Consider the following 12682-nt stretch of genomic DNA (forward strand, 5'->3'; position numbering starts at 1 on the left):
TTCATTCATTTTTCTCCGGGTTTCCCTGTAGGTACTCTTCAGGATTTCCCTGTAAGTCCCCGACTAGCTCAGTTGGTAGATCACAAGACTCATAACCTCCGTGTCCCACATCAGGTGCAAGGTTCTCCAATAACGGAGGGTCAAATATAACATCAACAACACTTGCACATCTACGCAGAAGAAAAGGCTTGGCAATCTACTTCCGTATGTTGCCGTGGAACTGTCCATAGGGTCACCATGAGTCCATACCGACTCAACGGCACCACCACCACTGTAATCTCAGCAATCATCAGGTGATCAACATAGAAACTGTGATTAATTACACAATTATAAACTAAATATGAAGAGGTGAATGGTACAAATTAATACAGACATTTATTAATGACTAAAGAAAAGCATAAAGAAAATTAAAGTCCACCTGGTGTACTGTATACCAACACATGTTACTTATTTTGCAAATTGTGTAATTTATCAGACCACACTCAAAAAGTAGTAATAGACCAACATTTAAAATTTAAAATCACAAAACCAAACAAAAGGCTAAGACTGACACGGGTAAGAGAGTGTTCCGTAAAAAAAGAAAGGGAAATAAAAGGTTAAAATGCCAAGTCCACCTAAGATCTGGACTAATATTTACCTGGAAAGTCATCCATCCCAAGACTTGCATTCCTCTACAAACATAATAATCAGCCAGTCACGCAAGAAGGGATTTCTTAACACAGGTGGCTGATTTGCACAAAAAATAAAGAACTGGACCATACAGCTGACAATGATTCTATATCTACTGACAAATCTACAGATGTTAAAGATCACTATGAGTTGCCCCTTTTTTTACAAGGACAATAAAGCATCAGTGAACTGACATAGGTTATTTTAATACATACAGTTTAATGTGAATCACTCCTCAGTGATATATAGCAATGTGAAACGTTTAAACACATTAGAAGTGAACTTGAAAAATTCTACTGGAATTGTCATCATGGCATTAAAAGACATTCTATAATTTAAGTTATTAAATTTGGTACACTTGATAAAAACCAAAGGAAATATATGGACAACAATTTCCTGAAAGCAGATGAGCTTCTTGCAACATGAAAAATATTTAAATACTGTCTAAACAAAAATAAATGTTTAAACAATTAAGAAATGCAATCAAAAGAAGAACTATACCCAACAAGCTTCTGAACTACAGATAGTAGCAGCTATCTAGAATACTCAAGATGTCAGTATACTCCAGTAGGTGCCGCGGTATGACCGACAGCGCCATCACATGGCCTCATGGTGTTTCTTTTCTAATAATCTGGTGCTGGACTGTACTACTCTGTAAAACTGCCTGGTGGCACAATGAGTCCTTAAAGTACTGTAGCCACAAATTTTCAGACAAATCAGTATACTATTAAAGTTTTATTAACCCATTAGTACTTTCTCATGTCAATCATTCTACATGGACTATACTGCACAAGCGACACTTTCATTAAATACAATGATTACAAACAACTCTAAATAAGATACTGTATGTCACAAGAACCACATTTGCTACAGAGGTTCATCCTTGCAAAAAAGTTTTTGAGCCTTGCTTTTCACTGTAAGAACATAAAGAGCTTTTTAAACATGTTTTTTTGAAGTAAATGAAGTTCTAGCAAATTGCATTCAATGATTCAAACCAATTGTGATTTTGATCCAAATGTTGATTCCATTTATTTGTAATTTGGTTATTATTACATTTATTAATAATATTATAATAATTTAATATTTACCATACTGTGATATTTACAACATAAAATTAACAAAAGTCAACATAGTACACATTTATTATATTTATTTTATTATTAGTCTTTATTATCCCCAAGAGCATTTTGTTAAATAAAGCTGGTGCACTGTCCTGGTATCAAACCCATGTGGCAGGAAAACTCCTGCCACTTAACCACCAATGTTTCACTCTGTTTGGAATGTGTGAGATATTGATATTACAAACACATGCTGGAATGTGTGAATGTAATATCAATATTGATATCAATATCAATTTGGAATGTGTGAGACAGTGATATTACAAACACACACTGAAAAAGAAAAGAAACACATACATAAACAAACAACTTGCAGAAATTGAGGAGTCACTAAATCAGAACTGTTTTTGAAGAATTGGCCATCCAAAATGGAACAATCTGGCAAACATACTTTGAAAATCCCTATCAAAAGCTCCCAAATACAAACCAATCAGACCAAAACACCATTTATGAAAATCTTGAAATTTTGGAATTGGCTATCAAAGACAACCAAAACCCCTTAGACTCCCCAATCACTGAGCAGGAGCTACTGGAAAAACTCCAGGCCCTCAGACCACACAAAGCCTGTTTCCAAGATGGAGTCAAGAACGAGATGCTGAGACACAGCAGCCCGAAGTTGCAACAAGCCCTGCTCAAACTCCTCAATCTCATGGATGTTTCCCCAAGGCCTGGAACCAAGGACTGATCACGCCCATCTATAAGTGCAGATAGACTCGATCCCAACAACTACCGGGGCATCTGTGTGAACAGTAACCTGGGGAAGGTATTCTGCAGTATCCTAAATACACGAATACTGGCCTTCCTTACCGAACACAATGTCCTGAGTAAAAGTCAGATTGGCTTCTTACCATGTCACCGCACATCTGATCACATTTACACCCTACACACACTGATAGACAAACAAGTCCACCAAAAACACAAAGGAAACATTTTGCACTGCTTTGTCGATTTCAAAAAAGCATTTGACTCGATTTGGCATGAGAGATTGTTTTACAAACTACTCCAAAGTGGCTTAGGGGGCAAAGTGTACAACATCATTAAATCAATGTATTCAGAGAGCAAATGTGCAGTGAAAATTGGAAACAAAAGGACCAAATTCTTCACCCAAGGCGAAGACAGGGCTGCAGCCTGAGCCCAACACTGTTCAATATCTATATCAACGAATTATCAGGAATGCTGGAACAGTCTGCAGCTCCTGGTCTCACACTACACGACACAGAAATCAAGTTCCTGCTCTATGCAGATGACCTGGTCCTGCTGTCGCCCACAGAACAGGGTCTGCAGCAGACCCTGGCACAACTGGAGCAGTACTGTCAGACCTGGGTGCTGACAGTCAATCTGGACAAGACAAGAGTTATGGTTTTCCAGAAGAAAGCCAGACCGCAGGGAAACAGGTACAAATTCACACTGAACAACAACACATTGGCGCACACATCCAGCTACACATATCTCGGTCTCACCATCAGCTCTTCTGGGAGTTTTGACCTGGCAGTGAAGGCACTGAGGGAGAAGGCACTCAGGGCCTTCTACACAATAAAAAGGAGGCTCTTCAACATCAACCCACCAACAAGAATCTGGCTCCAAATATTTGAAAGTGTAATCCAACCCATTGCCCTATACGGCAGTGAAGTGTGGGCCCCCCTCACAGACCAGGATTACACTCAATGGGACAAACACCCCATAGAAACTCTGCACATGGAGATCTGTAGAATCATCCTCCGTGTGCAGGGCCGAATTAGGCCAGTACCCACTATTGATAAACATACAGAAAAGAATATTGAAGTATTGGCTACACCTAAAAAACAGCAACCAAAATTCTTACAACCACAAAGCCCTGCTGAGCCAAGAGCTGAGCCCAAAACAGAGCCCCTTGAGCCAGCTGGTCCTGAGGCTCACTGACCTGAGCCACACCGACACTAACCAGCATCAGCACAGCACTGCTAGAGCACCACAACTCAGACTCAACCACATCACAGCACAGATCAAACTGCAATATCTCACACACTGGGACACACACACACAAACATAACATAAACTGGAATGCTACAGAACCCTCAACCGACAATACACACTAGCCGAATATCTGACCAAGATAAGAAACAACAAACAGAAACAGATCCTGACGAAGTACAGGCTCAGTGACCACAGCCTAGCCATAGAAACTGGGAGACACAGGCAGACCTGGCTGACCATAGAGGACAGGCTGTGCTCCCACTGCCAGCGGGGAGAAATCGAGACAGAGGTGCACCTCCTACTGCACTGTGACAGATACTCTGGGATTAGAGAAACATTCTTCCCTAAACTCAGAAATCTAGTGCCAGAGTTCCCACACCTGCCAGATCACAACGGGTCCCAATTCTACTGGGAGAGGGAGGAGGGAACTCAGTTGAACTGGCAGCCCAGTATGTGATCTCCTGTCACAGCCTGAGGAATGGTGAGTCTGTCTCCCAATAATGCTCCTTCTGTATACAGTAAATGTAAATATTTTATAATATGTCTTTGTTTTAAATGTCTGTAATATGTCTGTAGATTTTATTTTACTTTTATTTTTGTTTTGTTCCATGCTAGTTTTTTATTATTTTATTTGCTTTGGCAGCACTGATTGTACCCATCGGTCATGCTAATAAAGCACCTTGAATTTGAATTTGAATTTGAGAGAGAGAGACAGATATGAGAGATACATTATATGTAAATATTTTATGATATGTCTTTGTTGTAAATGTCTGTAGATTTTATTTTACTTTTATTTTTTATTTTTGGTTTCATGTTAATTTTGTTATTTTTATTTGCTTTGGCAAAACGTATTGTACCCATCGGTCATGCTAATAAAGCACATTGAATTGAATTATTGAGAAATTTAGTTTCATGTACTCAGTGCCATGAGTGATGGGTTAATTTAATCTTAAGTTTCACTTTACAATATTATAAACAATACATTTCCGATGTTATAATTGCTTGCAGAAGAAGTGAAACCAAACAAACCTGATGTGTTTTGAAACTAAAATGTTATGAATAAAAATGCTGAATGAAAACGTAGACTTAATTACTAAGAAACAAACCAAACACACTGGGCAAAACCTAAAATGGCAGAACACATTAATTGAACAGACTTTAGTATTTTCTTAAATTGGTTTATATTATATTTCTGTTGTGCATTTCTGTACTGTTTACTTTAAAACAATAACAAAACTAAGAGAAACAAATCAACATGTTATTCATTATATTGCAGTGATTCCCCCTTAAAGGGGAACTGCAATGCTATTTTTATATTTCAGGGTTAGAAAGAATCAGCATTGATGAGTACATTTCAAAACAAATAAAGCAAATTGAACACAGTAACTTGTAAAACCTCCAATTTACAAAATAGATTAAATTTCCAGGTATGTGCAGCACTATGTCCTATAATTCAGAAAGAGGCAACAAAACGTCAGGTGACATGATGCGGTCTTATTACATTATAAACAAGCAGGCTTGTGAATACTTCTCATTTAAACCAACAGAAATATTGCTCTGGATTTCGAAACAGTTTTGCAGACAAATACAACTTACTTGTTAACTCTGCATGTAGATCACATTGGAACATTTCTGTGGTGAAATGTCAGCTGCACAACCTGTACTTATTCGCTCGTACTTCATATTACATTCGTCCTTACAGTGACTGGTGAGCAGGAAGGGCAGAATCATTTTGCAGCTCGCAGGAATTCGAATGCAAGTTTGCAACAACATGGCAACTTACAGTACTTTCATGAATTTCACGATTTTTTCACAAATTTTTTCTCAATTAGAAATTTGTCATTTTTATCTATAAACATCAATGATTTTATTTTGTTACCAAGATTTATTAACCGGTTTGAGAATTTGGGACTGCAGTTTAAAGGGGTACTGCAACTCTTTTTTTGTATTTTGAGGTTACAAAAAACCTGCATTGATGAGTGCATTTCAAACAATAACAAATAAACAAAGTACATGGTAAAGTGTAAAACCTTCAATTTACAACACAAAATAGACTATTTTCAGGTATGTGTAGCATCATATTACCATCATTGTCTGCGATTCAGAACGAGGCAACACAACATCCAGTGATGTGAAGTGGCCATATTACACTGTAAACAAGCGCGATTGTGAGTACATCTCTTTTAATTTGATAGAAATATTGCTTTTAATCATAATACCAATTTTAATGCACCTTACTTAGGTCTTAAGTTTAAATCTGATAAAACTTCAGTTGCTTTTTATGGGGAAAAATTAAAGTTTTGGTTCAGTATCTGAAATGAAAATATATTTCAAAATTAACTGCTAGGTTTCGTAATCATGTAAAAATTTTCAAAAGAGAGAAATCCTATCCCAAATTGACAATATTTTTAAACCAATCTATTTCTGTTGCAATAAAGTATATGCTTTAGTCCAAGCAAAGTTTGCAACTGTATTAATTCATATACAATGTTATGAAATTTACACATACAGGGTGGCATGTTTTTACTTTATCTAGACTGTCAATTTGATTGAGTGCAATTGAATTGAATTCAATATATGAACTCTAAGACACTTTTCCTCACAAATACCACTTGTTAACTCTGCATGCAGATCATGTTGGAATGTTTCTGCAGTGAAATGTCTGCTGCACAACCTGTCATTATTCTCTCGAACATTGCACTGAATCTCATCAAGAAACTTGTCAACAGGACCAACATCAGTGCCCATGTTTATAACCCATCTCTTGGCTAATCGATTATCCCTTAGAAAAGGAAACAGTTTGACTTTCTCCTGATACTCTGTTTTGTGTGTGACCACTATGTTTTGTAGAGCCAAATGCTCAACAGTAGGGCAATGTTAAAAATATATGCGAGTTGAGTAACCAAAAAAAGAATGAACATTGTTTGGAGACCTTGTTCTCCATTTTGCTTACAGGGTGTAGTGAGCAGAAAGGACTTCTTTATGGCACAGTTTGCATGAACTCTCACTCTCGCCTGTGGAAAGACCAGCTGTTTGGGATAACATAGCAACCATTTAATACTTTCTCAAAGTTCACAATTTTGTGCTGAACTCCAAATTTGTCAAATGTTGAAACACCATCAATTAATTAATTTTGTGACCGAGATTTCATAACCCGGTCTCAGAAATGTGACTCCCCTTTAATTCCCCTTGTATATATGGTAGCTGTAGCCTGTCAATTAACAAAAAACAAAAATGGTTCAATTTACATCTTCTCTAATATCATGGATATTTGTGTGACCCATTTTCAAGTTTATTTTTATCTAAAGAGGAGCTTATCTATCATATGACATGTATATTGCTATAATCGCCATGCTTATGCACACAGTATAATAAAAAACTGAGCTGACCTCTTGGTGCCAGAGGACTGAAATAAAGGTAAAAAAATTAGTCAAAATTCAGGCCTAACTCGTTAGCCATAACTGCTGTAAAGCTTAATGAGTGAAGGTGCTCAATGTAAAAACAAACTACTTAACCGAACGTATTTTGCATCTGATGTTTATTTAAATAGCTATCATACTTAATGTACTTGTTACACACTTATTTCTTTAAAAAATACATTACAAATGGCACTGCATAACATCAAAAACTTGCGTTCTAAGATGGGCTGGAGTCCCATAAGGGATGACCTCACAGATTTATAAATAACAGTCTTTTTGAGTGAAGCTTGAACTGCCAGTAAGCTAAGCCATTACAACGTGATGCGATTTTCCAGTTTAATAATACATTGCTACAGTGAGGTATATCAGTAAAAAATGTGGGCTTTTAATAGGTTGAGTCACCAGTTAAGCACAAAGATAGTAAGATGATGTGGTTTAGGAACTAAGCTAATGTTCCCAAGATTCTGACATAAAATTGCTGGATTGATAATCATTCAGACTATAACTGATAGACACAGTTTCTGGGCAAAGCTTGTAATTTTATCAGCTTATAACTCTCCCTGCAAGTAAACCCTAGCGTGTGCACTGTACCATATATAAAGTTTGGTATTGTATTAATTTTTCTAAAAATAATACATGATTCTCATAACACACTACAGGAGGCCTCTTATCAGTCCAATTAATACTGAAGGAGCTAGTCGCTGTAAGTGAGCAAAAAGGACCAGTGGATCTACGATCTACGACCTAGATCTGCGAATAGGTATCATGTCTTATCCTGATTGTAACAGGTTTAAGCCATTTTTTACCCACTCCTTTCCCAAACTGTCAGGCAAAATCACACACACCCCACCGAAACCTGGTAAGACATACGGGCTGCTAGGACCACTCTGCCCCACAATGCTTTCACAAGCTAGGCTTTTGGATTACATAATTCATAACACACTACTTGAGACAGCAGTCAGGTAAACAGGTGATGTAAAGGTCAAATGTGCTGGAATTGGGTCAACTGACATCATCATCATCATAATTCCTTACACTTATATAGCACTTTTCTGGACACTCCACTTAAAGTGCTTTACTAGTAATGGGAAATCCCCTCCACCACCACCAATGTGCAGCATCCACCTGGAGGATGTGATGGCAGCCATAGTGTGCCAGTATACTTACCACAAATCAGTTTTCAGTGGGGAGGAGAACAGAGTGATGAAACTAATTCATAGATGGAGAGAGGCCATAATTGGTAAAGGCCAAAGGGAAATTTGGCCAGGATGCTGGGGTAACACCCCTAATTTTTCTAGAAGTGTCCTGGGATTTTTAATGACCTAAGAGAGTCAGGACCACGGTTTTACGTCTCATCTGAAGAATGGTGGCATTCTACAGTTTAGTGTCCCCATCACTATACTGGGGCATTAGGACCCTCACAGACTTCAAGGTGAGCGCCCCCTACTGGCCCCACTAACACCACTTACAGCAGCAACCTTAGTTTTTCTCAAGAGGTCTTCCATCCAGCTACTGACCAGGCTCACATCTGCTTAGCTTCAGTGGGTTGTCAGTTGTGACTTGCAGGGTGATATGGCTGCTAAATATAAACATAAAGCTATTTCTATTATGTATAATTATAGATTAAAGTAATACCCAATATTAATATGTATTACACAATAACAGAATTTTGCTTTTGTCAAGCTAAGGGATTGCAAAGCCCTTTACGTGTTAGAAGGGATCCAGTTCATCGATCTCTGGAGCGCATCAGACACAGGTGACGCACATCAGACATTCTGCACCAACATCCCCACTACACAGCAGATCAGGCGGAAGAGTGAAAAACTTATTCTCCAACTAAAATGAGAGTAACTTACATTTACTCTTACAGGATCTTAAATGACCAAGTACCCAGGACATCAATTTTAAAACTTGGCAAAAGGCCAGCACCTCCTACAGTAGTGCTTATCAACCCTGGCCCTGAAGGACCCTTATCTTATTTTCAATAGAACTTTCAATAGGTCATGTTATGTAATCAATTAAGATCCTTTTCCGGTTCACAAGAATGCGTATAAGGTTATTAATCAATGTCACCTCTGAACCCTATGTTCAACACCTGTCCTAATTCAAGTCTATCTAGAGGACACCTGAAGAACATACAGAGGCTCTTTAAGATGGTTGGATTGATATAGCACCATTGCCACATGTGGCTTAACATCCAGTTAAGAACTGTTTTGACAGACAATAACTTAATAAATGAATGGAGGGATAACAGTGTTCTGTGTTTCTGAAATTTGTTGAGATCATGTTATGAGTTACCACATACCTTCCTGTGTATTTCTGTAAAATACTGTATTCTGTGATCCATTTCTAAAGAACTTCAATTATGTGCATCTGCCCTGAGCATTTAATTCAAGCACCTCACCAGTGGGCATAGAGTCAATTCAGATGTGGCCTTGGAAACGCCAAAAATGCTAAGAAGAACAACATCCCAAATCCCAAAATTCTTTTCAGAAGCAACATACTTGATTGTAGCTCTGGAGCCAAAGTTATCACTAAGCACTTTGATACAGCCATACAGAACTTTAAAAAAATCACACATGGGTAACATAAAATGCATAACTTTAATACTTTTCCGTTCGGTCGACAACTGTCATCTAAACTCTCGGCATGAAAGTTGACCACTTTCAAGACTGCAGTCAGCGATACCAAGGGCAATTATAACCACACATCAACCTTCCTTTTCAACAGAGGAGAATGTGTCATTGCAACTAAAACTAGTACCTCAAACTTGACTACAACATTTTCTCAGAAAATGTCAATGTTTTATCCATGTCTGAATTTATATTTCCATCCACAGATTAAATGTATCTCAACCAAAAAGTTTGTTTTTGCTGTAATCATAGGCTGTGACCTGCCTGTCCTCCAGGACCTTTACATCTCCAGGACTAAGAAGCATGCTGGCAGGATCATTGCTGACTCCTCTCACCCTGGCCATCATATTTTTCAATGTCTCCCATCAGAGAAAAGATTTAGGTCAGTTAGCACCAGGACCACAAGACACAAAAACAGCTTTTTTCCTCAGGCAGGTGAGCTTCATTCTTTTCACTTTCCCTTCTGATCACAACATTTGCCATGTGATGGCCAGTCAGACACAGAGATCTAATGGCAACATTTCCAACACTGCTCACAGATACAAGTACCAGCTTTTTTCCTCAGGCAGTGACTCTTATTAATCATCCCTATTAATCACTGAAAGTTACTTAAATTGTGTTATTAAAATTGAATATTGATTACTTAGTTTTCAACCACGGCATTATGTGCATTAATAATATTGTCTGTATATGGATATGTATAGTATGGACAGTTAATTTATCATTTACAAATATGTACATACGAATGGGGTTATCACACAAAAGTAGAGTTCTGACACATTCTTGAGGTGCAATATATATTTTTCTTTAATTTCTGAAATGTATATATGGTATGTCTGTATGTGTATAGTGTATGAGCAACTCACCAAGTCAAATTCCTTGTAAGTGAAAACTTGGCCAATAAAGTGATCTGTCTCTATATGTATAGCAGACATATCATCCATAAATCTTGTACAAACTGCAACAGATGTTCTAATGTTGAGATCTGGAATTTTCCATAGTTGGTCATTTGAGAGAGTAACAAGAGTGGCGCCTTTTCAATCTATTTTGAAATTTAAATAGGGAAATTGTAATGACGAAAGTCAGAATATTTAATTTGAACAGGACGTGCAGTTATAAGCATTAAGCTTTTCTATCTAAAATGTATGCTCCTTGAAAAAATAAAGAAAACAAAATCAGTGTTACGGAGTGTAACTAGATCCCCGATCTTAATGCCTCACAGCTTAACTACGTCAGTCCTCGATAACGAAGCCAGACTGAAACTCGATCACAAACCTCAGTCCTTATGAGGAAAGCGGGAGACTGGCCCTTAAAGGGAAATGCTTCAGCAGGAGCACGAAGCGTACAAGGCGGTATAGAAAAATACATCCATTAAGTTACATCATAAAAAGCAAAAACTGATAACGCACCCTGATATTATGAAGAAACTTTGTATTGTTCCTCGTATTTGGATTTCAATCAAGCAATCTATTAGTGTGCCTTTTAACAGTGTCAACAAACGAGGATGTAAAAAAGCAACAACGTATAAAACATGCAAATTGTTTATCTCTATGCCTGCATTTTGTAAGGCTGTGCGTTTCATTCAGGTGTTTCATTTACGAATTTACTGTGTGCTGCTAACAGTTTTTTTTTTTACTGTCCAATATGTCCCATCAGCTGCTTCCTGTAAACCTACCCCCATTTTAAGGGGCGCCCTGCTAAATTCTGGTGAAAAGTTAATTCATAAGCTCCTCTAAAGAAACTTCGTAGATGCTCGGTGCCTATTTAGACTTTTCAGAGAACTATGGGTTCATGGTTCATTTTTTATGCCTTTCATACGCTGCAAGTCATAACGCTGGACACTGGAAGGGCGTCTTGTTGATTCACGTCTCGGTGTGTTACGGAGGGGTTTTCTCAGCGCCATGTTTCGCGCCGCAACGTCCGCCACAACCAGCCCCGGGCCTCGACCGCTCTGCCCAGACAAACCCGGCCAGGCCGCATCCGGCACATAAACACGACCGACACGGAGAAAATTCGCCCCTGTCCCTTTAACGTTGAGGAGAAACCTGCCCCCTGTGCCTCCATCAATCAAGCCGGGCAGCTGCCTAGCCCTGCCCTCCTCGCTGCGCCGAGCAACAGCAACGAGGCCTTGCCAGCAGCTCCCTCGCTTTTCCAGAAATTTCCCTTGAAAAAGACGCTCAAACCGGACATATTTTTCTCCCCTTGTTCAAAAACGTAGGGCGTTTTGTACCCTCACGCTGACCCACTCCGAGCCACCTCCCTACTATGCCCTGGTACTTGCGATAGGGCCGACGGCGCTTTTCTGCGCGATATTTGATTGATAGTGAGCGGAAAAAGAGGATTTTGAGTGACAGCTTACCTGGGTGCCAATCTTCGTCACACTGACAAGCGGCTGCAGCAATCGGGACCCGCAGCCGCCGCGTGGCGTCATCGCGCCGCGGGCACGCAGCTCACGGGATAAGGTGGGAGGAGGGATGACGTATGGCGTGCACGCGCACGCGCACGACCCGGGAGCGGATGCGATGACACGAGTCTTCTCTGTACTGCAGGAACAAGCTAGCACTGCAGTACGTGGCTCAGAGATTTACTGGTTAATTTGAGAATAATCCTATCTGCATTTTGTTTGCAGATTTTAAACGACATTCCTGTGTTTACATTTTAGTTTCACATAGTCCAAAAACCCAAAACGTGCTAGTTTTAGTTGGTGTTAACGTGAGTGAAGACTTAGATGTGTCCTGCAGCTGACTCGCACCAGATGTCTACCGTGTCAGGCTCTGGCTCATCGCGGCCTTCTTTAAAATAAAGCAGTTACTGACAGTATATCAGTATATCAGCTCTTTGAAAATGTTACAAACAATTCAGTAATATGCAGTTTAAAATTTAGTCTTTG

At 38.9% G+C, this 12682-nt stretch overlaps 1 protein-coding gene across 1 annotated transcript in view; it reads right to left on the reverse strand.

Annotated features, from left to right (window-relative positions):
• LOC102691360 (homeobox protein PKNOX1) overlaps positions 1-12246 on the reverse strand; it is a 53380-nt gene extending 41134 nt beyond the window's left edge. The window contains exon 1 of the mRNA XM_006638960.3: positions 12152-12246. The gene's annotated coding sequence lies outside the window, so the exon portion shown is untranslated. The remainder of the gene's footprint in view (positions 1-12151) is intronic.
• Between the last annotated feature and the right edge of the window lie 436 nt (positions 12247-12682).

The sequence above is a fragment of the Lepisosteus oculatus genome, chromosome 15 (assembly GCF_040954835.1).
Source record: "Lepisosteus oculatus isolate fLepOcu1 chromosome 15, fLepOcu1.hap2, whole genome shotgun sequence".
NCBI lineage: Eukaryota > Metazoa > Chordata > Actinopteri > Semionotiformes > Lepisosteidae > Lepisosteus > Lepisosteus oculatus.